Below are 13,930 nucleotides of genomic sequence, written 5' to 3' on the forward strand. Positions count from 1 at the left end.
AGATGGGCAAAGAGCTCTTGGCCCTGCAAGCGGAAGTGGATGACTTGGAGGCCAGATCCCGCAGGAATAACCTACGTATAGTGGGTGTAGCTGAATCTACTGCTATAGATAACATGGAGGGTTACATAGAATGCCTGCTCATCCAGCTGCTGGAGCGCGACACGTTTTCCAGCCTGTTTGCATCCCACCCCCCACCCTTGCTTGGACTAAAGTGACCCTCTCTTAAGTCAACAAGTGTTCCACACGCTAGGGTGGATGTTCCCCAGCTATGCTTATCATCCCTCCTATGCCGGAAAACTACTATGTTGTAGTGGTCAATTAGCTAAGTACTTGAATCTTACACCATAAGACCACTGGTCATCTGTTTTGTAGCATACTATGTGGCGCCACTGCCGACAGCCAATGCCCCACTAAAAACATTCCATTCCCCACCGGTATTCATCTCTGATACCTTGTCTCCAGACCTGTGTCACCCTTGTCCAGCATCCACAGGACATCTCTCCCAATGGCACCTGCGGTTGCACAAATTCTAGTCACAGCCATATCGCGACAGGGTGTCCACCTTTTCCCGTCCTCTCCCCTCAGCCATCCTTCGCTTCAGGAATTGGGCAAGGTTTCTATGGTCTGTAATGAGGAGCAGCTTGCCATCACTCGCAACCTGGCCGAGTATAACATGCAGTATTCCAAACATAGATCTTGCAGCTGCCGTTTCCCTGCAATAAATAAATAAAAAAATGCGGAAGGGTTTTGAGTTCTCTAGCTTGATCAAGGGGAGCATCACGGTCTCTGTAGTTTTGTAATCTGGCTATAATGGGGCACGGCGGGGCACCCGGGGGGCGACTGGCCTGCCAACGAATGATGCGCTCTTTCTCTTTCTATTGCAAACAGACTGGAAAACATGTTGCGCTCCAGCAGGTGGATGAGCAGGCATTCTATGTAACCCTTCATGTTATCGATAGCAGTAGATTCAGCTACACCCATTGTATGTATTTTATTCCTGCAGGATCTGGCCTCCAAGTCATCCACTTCCTCTTGCAGGACCACCAGCACTTTGCCCATCTTAGCCTGTCCGGAGCACATAGTTGACTGGCTGTCCTCCACCTCTGAAATGCGCCTCTACGACTAGTCTAGCCATTCCACGTGCCCATCCATCGGCTCCGTCATTCTGTCCATTCTGAAGGAGAGGGAGTCTATTTTACTGTCTATGTGGGTCAGGCATTGCTGCTAATATTTGTCTCAGTTCCGGTTCCTCCCCCAATGGCATATCAGCTCCTCCAGACACACCTGTCACCGCGCGGTTCCCTGCAGAGGTCTGCGATTTGCGCTGGTCAAACTGTAGTATGGCTTGGTTTTTGTCCATCTTGCCCATGTTTTGAGCATTAGTTGGCGCACAGGTTATACTCTCCCAAGAGGCATCACTTCAGGATGCCTCCTCCGTGCCAATATATACCCGGTTGCACACCAAGGACTCTGCACTACTAATGTGGGACAGGGCTCCCACCATCACCAGACAGCCGTATTTGTAGCCGCCACTGCTGCAACTCACCACCCGGGATAGACCCCGCTCCGCGCTGCTCATTGTCCTGCTGGTGCTGTCTGTAGTTCTCCTCCTGTCTCCACCGATGCCTGTTTGGACACCCCAAGATGCTCCACAACTCGACCAGGGTCCAGTGCCGATCACTCCACCATCTCACCACCTCCGGGCCCTCCTCAGCCAGCACTGGACCATGAGGGCTCCCCACCTCACCTTAGCGAGGAGAGTGCGGAGTCACATGTGCTCGGGCCTCCGTCCCGCAGCCAGGGCCCGCCTGTCGTCGCCACCAACACCAGGCCACGTGGGCCGCACCCGGCTCTCATCACCCCGGCCACTTCACTGAGCCTCCAGGCCCAGCCTCCGTCTCTCGCCAGCTGTGCCGCTGCACAGCCCTTTCAGGCCACAGCTCTGAGCACCAGCGTCGCACCCATTTTGTTCTCACTCAGTGCTGTGTACTTCGCAGCCCGCTGCGGCCCTACCGCAGGCTGCGCAGGCCTCCGTCAAGCTCCCTCCAGGGCCGGCTCACTTCCAAACCTCTCCGGTCAACTTCACCTAATTGTCCTCCCTTCTACTCTCGTCAGTCAAGGTGAAGCCTCTCCAATCGCTACGATCTCTCTGTGGTCCCCCGGTCAGAGGCACTACCGGCCCAGGCCGCCTCCCATGCCGCGTTGGTGTCCAGGCCGCTCCAGACTCACACCAGGCCACGTATCATATTTCTATGCCTTAAAATAGCCCATAAAAACTTAGACATAACATTACAAATATAACTAGTTGGCACAGATTGTAAAAACACATAGGCTGGGTGACTTTGTACCATATCCATGGATCTCAACAATGGTAGCAGCAGTGCCTTTCTTTGTGTCTTATACAAGTTAATGTTTGGATCAATCCTGGGGGTATCAGCCACCTTATTATGAAGGGACAGGCGAGGACACTCTGATTTAATTTATTTCTGGAGGACTAGGGAGTGTGTTAAATAAAATGAAATATAATCTGATACATGATCAGAAGGGAGCCATTCGGAAGAATGTGAATGATGGATTATTATTAGAGGTATCATTGTTGACATTACAGTTAGCCCTGTCATCATTCACGATGCTATCATTATCCAGTGGCGGCTCCTCCGCTAAGGCGGAGGAGCATCGCCACGCTGCTTTATGCAGTGGACGAAAGGGAAAAATAAAATGATACTAACGTAACGTTATTATCATTTCATTTTTCCTCCGGGGGCCAGGCTAGGACGAGGTGGGGCTGGGCTGGGCTGGAGGAGGAGGAGGGCTGGAGGCAGAGTGGTGAGTGCACATAAGTGCGCATGACGCTTTGGCCAGCGGTGTTTGGACGGCCAAACAGTCATGCACACTTTGCATTTTCACACCCGGCTATATTGAACAGTCGGGAGGAGAAAATGCACAGGGCCATGCTCCCTGTCTGAGCGCTGAAGCAGGGCACTTAGACCCATCATGATGCTGCTGTCATGCTGTTCACAGCAGCGTCGTGATTAGAGGTGAGTCTGGAAGCCTCATGCTTCCGGGAGTCTGAGGAGGAAGGTGAGACGTAATTGTCTCTCCCAACATAAAGTAGTTTTTTTTTTTTTTTTAATACCCCTGCCACTTTCATTGACAAGTGTCCGCCACTGTCATTATCACAGTGAGTATCCTGTATGTTAGTAATGTTAAAGGGTGAGGAAGGGTGTCCCGACAATCCAGCCTCTTGGGTGGGAGGACCAATTTTGATGGAAACAACTTTTGAAAGCATCTCATGAGATGCCGCACATTTCTTTCCTTTTTTTGAAGGAATTTTATTAGGGGCTTGTGACATTTTTTAAATAGAAGCCTCCCAATTTTTTTAAATGTCTATCAAGGACACAGACACCACATGTTGATCAGAATTCTTAATGAAGGATTTCAAATTTTCCTGCATGTCTTGGGCTTCTGTGTCTTCAGACATTATGGGGGTCATTACAACATTGGCGGTATAAGGCGCTTACCGCCGTGCAGAAGACTGCCAATACACCGCCGCGACCGCAGTAGACCGCCACAGCTATCATGACACACATCACGGATTCCGCCGAAATTCAGACACCCACACAATACCGCCACACCAAAGGTCAGCGATAACCATGCGGAAACAAATCCTCCACCTCCACGCCAACAGAAACACGCCCATGCTATTACGACCCACGAATCCACGCGGCGGTCTTTCAACCACGGTATACCATTGGCGGTACACACCGCCGCGCTCAAAATACACACACATCTACAAAACACAGCCACATTGGACAATTACAAATACACACACCTGATACACATACACACACCACTCCCACATACCCAACACAATATAAAACACACACCCACATCACACACAAACCCCTACGACCAAAGATTCTGAGAGAAGGGTAGAGAGAGAGCACAGAATAGACAATCCCATCACACAGAGGCACACAACACCATCACCCACACAACATCCAAGCACAAAACACCACATACCACTACACTCACCACACTCATCAACACATACACCACCCCACACATCACCTACACCACCCCATGGCACGCCAAAGACACCCCCGCTTCTCCGAGTAGGAGCTCAGGGTCATGGTGGAGGAAATCCTCCGGGTAGAGCCACAGCTATTTGGCTCACAGGTACAGCACACATCCATAGCCAGGAAGATGGAGCTATGGCAAAGAATAGTCGACAGGGTGAACGCAGTGGGACAGCACCCAAGAAATAGGGAGGACATCAGGAAGAGGTGGAATGACCTACGGGGGAAGGTGCGTTCAACGGTATCCAGGCACCACATCGCGGTACAGCGGACTGGCGGCGGACCCCCACCTCCTCCCCCTCAACTAACAACATGGGAGGAGCAAGTCTTGACCATCTTGCATCCTGAGGGCCTCGGAGGAGTCGGTGGAGGAACGGACACTGGTAAGTCAAATCTTAACTATCACATCCCCCACCCTACCTGCATGCAATCACACACCCTCACCCTTACACCCTCCCCTATCACCCCAAATCCTCACCAATCTACCCATGACACCAACCACCCATCCCAACCCCAAGACCTGCATGACACAACTAAGCATGGACACCCATCACTAAAGCATGCCCACTGCACAGACCCAGAACACCCCCCAACCATCAGCACACAAGCCCCCACACAGGAATGCCTGCACTGGGGTTCACGCACACCCACTCATTGCACACCATGAAACACACACATGCAATAATCATGTTCTTATACCCCTGCAGGAACCCGAAAGAACGTCACCACACCAGAGGGTCCAGACAACACCACTCCACCCCCAGAAGAGGCCCACAGTGACGAGACCAGCTCTGCCCTACTGGATCTTGATAACCAGCCCGGACCATCGTGGGCCTCAGGACAGTCGGTTCCCCTTGCCCAGCCACAGCCCAACACCGAGCTGTCACCCTCTGGTAACAACAGCACAGCACCCACCCAGCGGGCCCAAACCTCCCTACCCAGGACAGGTCAATCAGCAGTGTGTCCACCACTACAGGGCACCCAGGGTAACCCACCACCCCAACAACAACAGGGACCTGGGGGCAGTGGCAGTGGGTACACGGTCCAGGGGACGGAGGCACAGGAACACAGGGGAACTGGGAGGGCTGCTGTGCGACAGAGGGAGGACAGGCCAAGGGAACCAACTCTCCACGAGGCCCTCTCCTCCATCATGGGAGCATACCACCACTCCCAGAAGACGATGGCGACGGTCCTGGACAAGTTGCAGGAGACCCTGTGTCTGCAGGAGGAACAATATTTGGGGTTCAGGGAGGAGCTCAGGACCATCAGCTCCGCCCTGGGCACCATCGTACGGGTGCTGACGGACTTTCAAAAGACCTTGAGGGACACCGTGGCACTCCAAGAGGCCCCTGACACTAGCCATAACGATGAACTGCCCACCACCTCCGCCGGCGCTAGTGGACAGGACGCCCCGCCACAGGACCAACACACCAGCACCCCATCCCCTGCAGACGGACAACCACCATGCAAGCGGGCCCTGAGATCTAGGAACAGGACAGAGCAAGATGGCAAGACCCCCGCCAGGAAATAAGACCACCCTGATTGTCCCCCCACTGTGCCACTTTCTTACCCTGTCCAAATCGGAACTGCCCCAGCTCCACTTCCAATGGGCAGATGTGCAATGTACCTGTGAGACTAATAGACTGGACTCTGCCATGGACATTCCTCCACCATCACCCATCACCATTTTACAACCCCCTTCATTTTTTAGCACTTTAATAAACACCCTTGAAACACTAAATAAAACTGGAGTCAGTCTATGATTTGTAATTCTGTATTATCAATTACAGTTTCATAATGGGTTACCCATTGTAAGGCTAACATACCTATGTCACACATCACAAGCCCTTCAAGGATGCAAACAGTTGACACATAGGTTACCACATTTGTGAAACTGAAATGGAAGGGGACAACTCAGTCAACAAATAGTGAGTGAAATGTCGGTACAGGATAGAGGTAGATGTGTGAAAGTTAATGTAATGGTTTAAATGAAAATGTTCTCACCTGTGTGTCACTGGAAATATTGCTGTATGACTGACTCCCTGTTGTTGTTTTCTTCTTCCTCAGCTTCCTCCTCATCACTGTCCACAGGCTCCACAGCTGCCACAACACCGTCATCTGGATCATCCTCCTGCAGACAAGGCACCTGGCGGCGCAATGCCAAATTATGGAGCATGGAGCAGGCGATGATGATGTCGCACACCTTCTTCGGTGAGTAGAATAGGGACCCACCTGTCATATGGAGGCACCTGAACCTGGCCTTAAGGAGGCCGAAGGTGCGCTCGATAACCCTCTTAGTCCGCCCATGGGCATCATTGTACCGTTCCTCTGCCCTGGTCCTGGGATTCCTCACTGGGGTCAATAGCCAGGAAAGGTTGGGATAACCAGAGTCCCCCAATAGCCATACACGGTGCCTCTGGAGTTGACCCATCATATCAGGGATGCTACTATTCCGCAGGATGTAGGCGTCATGCACAGAGCCACGGAACATAGCATTTACCTGCAAGATGTACTGGTCTGCCAAACATACCATCTGGACATTCATGGAATGATAACTCTTCCTGTTCCTGTACACCTGTTCACTCCTGCGGGGGGGACCAGAGCTACATGGGTCCCATCAATGGCACCTATGACGTTGGGGATATGTCCAAGGGCATAGAAGTCACCTTTCACTGTAGGCAAATCCTCCACCTCAGGGAAAATGATGTATCTCCTTACGTGTTTCAGCAGGGCAGACAACACTCTGGACAAGACGTTGGAAAACATAGGCTGGGACATCCCTGATGCCATGGCCACTGTTGTCTGAAAAGACCCACTTGCAAAGAAATGGAGCACTGACAGCACCTGCACGTCAGGGGGTATTCCAGTCGGATGGCGGATTGGTGACATCAGGTCTGGCTCCAACTGGGTACATAGTTCCTGGATTTTGGCATGGTCAAACTGGTAGGCGGCAATTAAATGTCTCTCTTCCATTGTCAACAGGTCCACCAGCGGTCGGTACACCGGAGGATTCCCCCATCTTCTCATATGTCCCAGCTGACGGTGCCTAAGAAGGACAACAGCGAAGAAACAGTCACTATTCCTCCAGGTATGTACCCACAGTCACACACAAGACTACACCAGACAATAAACCCTTCCTGTATGTGTGTTGAGTGTAGGCCTCAGTATGTGTAACGCAGTTGAAAATGAATCCATGTGGGCCCCTGAAATGGCGGCTGCCTGACCTCTAAACTGGGACAAGGTGATTGTGGGGTAACAGCGCTGGCGTTGCACAGCGTCGCGGTAGGCGGTCGTAGAGCGCGGCGCAATGCTGCATTGGTTAACATTGGACCCTATGGGTCCCAGGAGCCAATGAACAGGTGCGCCGGCGGTGATGATGTGCCCCGCCGCGGACGTCACCGCCGCGGACGTCACCGCCATTTTCTATCTATTCAATCACTAGATACCTGACCTTCGACAGGAGAGGACCTACACTGCTAGTGCTGCTGTGACCTCGGTCTGGAAGCGACGATGGCTGCTGCGTCTGGGGAAAGGGCCCCTGCCTTCACTGCACAGGAGTTGGAGAAACTTGTGGATGGGGTCCTCCCCCAGCACATGCTACTCTACGGTCCTCCAGACCAACAGGTTAGTACACAGGGAGCACGTTGTAGGGGCTAGGCCTGGGTAGACAGGGCTGGGTGGAAGAGGGAAGGGGGCAGAAGTCATACTACAGTAAAGCATGGGAATAAATGGGCCACATGGTCAGAGTATGGAGGGGGCCACACACATTGATGGTGCAGTTGGTAATGACTGTTCCTCTTAACTTGTGCATGTCATGTAGGTCAGCGCCCACTAGAAGAGGGACATTTGGCGTCCCATCGCCAAGGAGGTCCGGACCCTGGGGGCCCACCAGAGACGGGGCACCCACTGCCGGAAGAGATGGGAGGACATTCGCCGCTGCAGCAAGAAGACGGCGGAGGCTCAGCTGGGGATGGCCTCCCAACGTGGGAGGGGTGCCCGTCGCACCATGATCCCCCTGATGTTCCAGATCCTGGTGGTGGCCTACCCGGAGTTGGATGGGTGCTTAAGGACATCACAGCAGACACAAGGGGGTGAGTACAACCTCATTCTGCTGACTTTGTGTGCAGTGGAGGGGTCTGGGTGGGGGAGGTGGGCTGTGGGTGTCCCTAGGCCAGGGAGAGTTCGGTAGGCAAGGCCCCTCTGTAATGTAGGCCATGTGGCACTCTACCCCACCTCAGAAGAGTGGCAAGTTGAGGTATAGTTGCCCCTGTGGCATCCATGTGCGCAGATTTCCACCATTGCCATGCAGGCCATATCCCAGATTTTGCATGTGCAGAGGGCAGGAGCACGGCGTTATGCATGGGGCTGCTGCGTCTGTCTTGTCCGCCAACGGTAGCGGTATGCCATGCACTAAAACTCTCTTTCTTCTGTCTCCCCCCCCCCTTTTCCTGCTCTCCCTGTCCTTTTGTACATCAGCATCATCAAGCGGAGGTACAGTGGCACCGGAGCATGAGGGAGCTGCATCCCACATGGCCATGGAGGGCCACACCACAGACTCTGAATGCACCAGTGGGACGGAGGGCGAGGGGAGCTTCACGTCGGCCACCGGATCACCAACCAGCGTCACTGACTCGTCCGCCGATGGGAGCTCCCCTGTGGTGGCGGCACCATCTGTGCGCACCACTTCTACAGGTACAGCCGCCACCCCCCCTACCAGCACCGCCCTCCCAGCAGCCCCTCAGCGTTCGCCCCGTGCCCGCTCACCCAGGAGGGTGGATTCACCTTCGCCCCAGGCACCTCAGGCTCTGCCCCAGTCACCCCTGCTGCCCTCAGTGAGGAGGCCATTGACCTCCTCAGGTCACTCACTGTTGGGCAGTCTACCATTGTGAATGCCATCCAGGGTGTAGAACGAGAGTTGCAACACGGTAATGCATTCCTGGAGGGCATTTATTCTGGTCAGGCTGCCCTTCAGCGAACCCTGCAATCTCTGGCCTCAGCACTGATGGCAGCCATTGTCCCTGTGTCCAGCCTCCCCCCTCCAACTTCCTCCTCCCAGACCCAATCCCCTGTACCCCAGCCCATCCCAAGCACACCTACAGACCAGCATACACACAAATCAACACATCCAAGTAGCTCAAGCAAACATAGGCACCACACACACCACAGGCACTCACACAAGCATCACACCCATACAGATACAGCAACATCCACTGTCTCCACTGTGTCCCCCTCCTCCTCTTCTCCCTCCTCCCTCCCAGTCTCGTCTACACACACACCTGCATGCACCACATCTACAGGCACTAGGACTCGCACCAGGACACCCAGCACCACACGCCGCTCACCTGCACTCACCACCTCCACTGCCATTTACACGTCCCCTGTGTCCTCTCCCAGTGTGTCAGTGACGCCCCCTCCCAAAGTACCCAAACGCCGGCAATCACTCACCCAACATCCATCCACCTCACGACAGCCTCCAGTACCTGCACCTGCACCCAAAACAGCTAAAGTGACACCTCCGACAACCACCTCCTCTTCCTCCACTCCCAGACCCCCTCCAGCTACCCATCCCAGTGTCCGTCAGAAACTGTCCCTATGTCAAATTGACCTTTTTGCCCCCCCCCCCCCCCCTCCAATTCATCAGTCCCATCGTAGCGCCTCAGCCAAAAAGCCTCCAGTACCAGTGGTGAGTGTTCCAGGTTTTTGGAGTGCACCGTCCACCAGGGCAGGCAGTAGGACCCGGAGCCAAGGCACTGGCAGCCCACCCCCTGTAAAGGCTCCGAAATTGGAGAGTGGACGACGGGACCGTGTCAAGACTCCTGGTGGGTCAACAAGTGAAATGGGATCGAAGGCGATTGGTGAGTCAGCTGTAACTCCAACAAAGGTGGGGAAGGTCCAGAGGAAGTCTGCCCAGCCTGTTGTGAGTGTCACGGCGGAGAAGTGCGCCATCATTTCCGGCGGTCCAGACACAACCGCCAGCACCGTCATCACTGGTCCAGAGACCACCGCCAGAGTCACAGCCCAGGAGGGCCCAAGTATTGTTACTGGTCCAGAGACCACCTCCAGAGTCACAGCCCAGGAGGGCCCAAGTATCGTCACTGGTCCAGAGACCACCGCCAGAGTCACAGCCCAGGAGGGCCCAAGTATCGTCACTGGTCCAGAGACCACCGCCAGAGTCACAGCCCAGGAGGGCCCAAGTATCGTCACTGGTCCAGAGACCACCGCTAGAGTCACAGCCCAGGAGGGCCCAAGTGTCATAACTGCTCCAGAGACCACCGCCAGAGTCACAGCCCAGGACGGCCCAAGTATCGTTACTGGTCCAGAGACCACCGCCAGAGTCACAGCCCAGGAGGGCCCAAGTATCGTTCCTGGTCCAGAGACCACCGCCAGAGTCACAGCCCAGGAGGGCCCAAGTATCGTCACTGGTCCAGAGACCACCGCCGGAGTCATGGCCCAGGAGGGGCCAGGATGCCACAGCCCCACTGGCCAATGATGGAACGTCATGCCACACACCAATGTCCAGTGTGGAGATCGTCATGCCACACACCAATGTCCAGTGTGGAGATCGTCATGCCACACACCAACATCCAGTGTGAAGATCGTCATGCCACACACCAGTGTCCAGTGTGGAAATCGTCATGCCACACTCCAATGTCAGTATCAGAACCGCCATGTCAAAGCACCGCTGAACAGTCCTGAACCACCATGTCAAAGCACCGCTGAACAGGGCATAGACCGCCATGTCAAAGCACCACTGAACAGTCCTGAACCACCATGGCAAAGCACCGCTGAACAGTCCTGAACCACCATGTCAAAGCACCGCTGAACAGGGCAAAGACCGCCATGTCAAAGCACCGCTGAACAGGGCATAGACCGCCATGTCAATGCACTGCTGAACAGTCCTGAACCACCATGGCAAAGCACCGCTGAACAGTCCTGAACCACCATGTCAAAGCACCGCTAAACAGGGCAAAGACCGCCATGTCAAAGCACCGCTGAACAGGGCATAGACCGCCATGTCAAAGCACCGCTGAACAGTCCTGAACCACCATGGCAAAGCACCGCTGAACAGGGCATGTACCGTGTAGTAATGAATGTACCGCCACATCAGACATCCTTATCCCATGTGCAGCTGGGACAGTGACAGGACAGGAACTTTCACGGGGAGACTCATCCAGTCTGGGCACCAGTCCCCCTCCAGAACCAGTGTAGACCTGCATCTACTTGAGAGACTGTGGCTTTGCACTCCCCAGGATGGTACAGTGGGCAAGCCATCCACTGTAGAGACTTGAGAGACTGTGGCTTTGCACTCCCCAGGATGTAACAGTGGGCAACCCACCCACTGTATAGACTTGAGAGACTGTGGATTTGCACTCCCCAGGATGGCACAGTGGGCAAACCACCCACTTATGAGACTTGAGAGACTGTGGCTTTGCACTCCCCAGGATGGCACAGTGGGCAACCCACCCACTGTATAGACTTGAGAGACTGTGGCTTTGCACTCCCCAGGATGGCACAGTGGGCAACCCACCCACTGTATAGACTTGAGAGACTGTGGCTTTGCACTCCCCAGGATGGCACAGTGGGCAACCCACCCACTGTAGAGACTTGAGAGACTGTGGCTTTGCACTCCCCAGGATACATCAATGGGCATGGAGCCCCGTCGTGGATCTGGTTTCGCATTAATGTGGCTGAGGTGCCCCCCCTTCCCTTCCCCCTGAGGTGCCTGTAGTGTTTCTATCTGATGCCCCGGAAGTGTTCTCTCCGAATTTGGTCAGGTATCTTTTGTGGGCTGCGCCCATGCATTTTTGGACTGTTTGTGCACGGACATTGTTGTGTACATATCTGCACTACTTCTTGTATTGTATATATAATTATGAGTGATTTAGAGATATATATCTGTATATTTTTGTATGACATGTATATTGGCACATTACAATGTTTGACCGAAATTCGCACTGTCTTTGCATTCTTCCGGGGGGGTTGTGGGTTGTTAATGTGATATTTTTGACAGCATTGGTGTGTATGTTGTACTATGCGAGGGTGGGGGTGCTTGGTGGGTGTCCCCCTAACTTTTGCCTCCCCCCTCCCCAATGTCGTAGATGCAGTACTCACCGGTATCTTCTGCGCCTATGTCACTGTTGGTCGTGAAGGAGCAGAAAGACAAGGGCAGGTAGTATTTGGAGTTCCGGGTCCATGGAGTCGTCGTTCCTCGTGGGATGTGTAGAAGGTGAGCGTTTTCCCATAGCAAAAGCTGTTTCCGCCGTGTTTTTATCCACGGTGAATCCGCCCCAGAAAAGGTGTCGGATTGGCGGGTTGTAATGGTGTGGGCGGTACATTGTCTTCCGCCTGTCTGTTGGCGGTAACCACAGCGCTGCTTGTCTGTACCGCCGTGGCGGGCGGTGTGTTAAAGTGGCTGTCTTTGTTGGCGGTTTCCGCCAGGGTCATAATTCCCTTTTTTTGTCCGCCGGCTAGTTTGCGGTATTACCGCACCTTTTACACCGTCCGCCAGGGTTGTAATGACCACCTATGTAAATAGATGAGTCGTAATAGAAACCCAAGAAAATGTAAATATATAAACATTTATACAAAAAAGGATAAAGCACTAGGCAAAAACTAAGCAGTACCCCATTGAAAACTAAGCTTCAGGCATTTGAAAACTAAAACAGCAAATGAAAGGTTAAAAAATTAACTTCAAGGTTACACAGGAGGGCCTAATGTGGAATAGGTATGTCAATGGGCGGTCTGAATCGAAAGACTCACGATACAGAGACATGAAGTAGCATGGAGGAAATGCTCCAAGCTGATCAGCTTGAGGAAAGCGTTCTAAGAGAAGTGATGAAGCAGAGACTATCTCAAAAATGTCTGCACTCCCAACGACAAACACTATGGCCCTCATTTCAACTTCGGCGGTCTTTTTTACATGACCGCCGAGGTTCCGCTGGGCCAAACAGCGCCAGTGGTGGTGGTCTTCCGCCAACCATATTATGACTGCTGGCAGCCCTCCGCCCTTTTTTGGACGGAGAGCCGCCAGCAGCCATACTGGCGGTCGGCAGTGAAGCAGAGGCTGCTCCACTGTCACTGCCACATCATCAGAACACTGCCCACCGTAATACGACCCAGTATTCGGCATGGCGGTGTTCTGGTGACGGGGTGCTGGCGGCCGGAACAGGTAAGGTGATTGTCCGTTAGGGGAAGGGGTGAGGGGGTGTTGTGTGTTGTGTGCGTGCATGGGGGGTGTGCGTGAGAGTGTGTAGAGGGGTTGTGTGAGTGCGTATATGCATGCTGGAGGTGTAATGTGTGTATGGGAAATGTAACGTGTATGTATGTGTGCATGTGTGCATCTATGTGCGTGTGCATGTGTGTGTGTGGTGTGAGCCTGCGTGTAGGGAGGTGTGGGGGGTATGTGGGATTCCATGGGGGTGAGGGTGGCAGGGGAGGGGGTCCTACCACTTTTGGGGGTGGTAGGGGGGTGTTGGGGAGGACACAGGGGAGGGGAAGTGGGAGGGGGAGACCCCAATCAGTGGCAGGGAACATATTCCCTGGCACTGATAGTGCCTACTGCCATGGATTTCGTGTTGGTACAAAACCCCACGAAATCCATGGCAGTATGCAGAGTCCTGATACCGCCGGCGGTCTAGCGATGCCTGAAGTCTCCAGCCCAGCAGTCTTTACTACCCTCACGTTCGGTGTGTTAAAGTGGCGGTTTTGGATGGCGGTAACCGCCATAGTCAAAATCCCGTTTTATTTTTACCGCCGGCCTGTTGGCGGTATTACTGCCGCTTTAACACTGACCGCCAGGGTTGTAATGAGGGCCTATGTGATAAAAGAGCTGTAATGAAAGAACTACTTAT

The sequence above is a fragment of the Pleurodeles waltl genome, chromosome 7 (genome assembly GCF_031143425.1).
Source record: "Pleurodeles waltl isolate 20211129_DDA chromosome 7, aPleWal1.hap1.20221129, whole genome shotgun sequence".
NCBI classification, from domain to species: Eukaryota; Metazoa; Chordata; class Amphibia; order Caudata; family Salamandridae; genus Pleurodeles; species Pleurodeles waltl.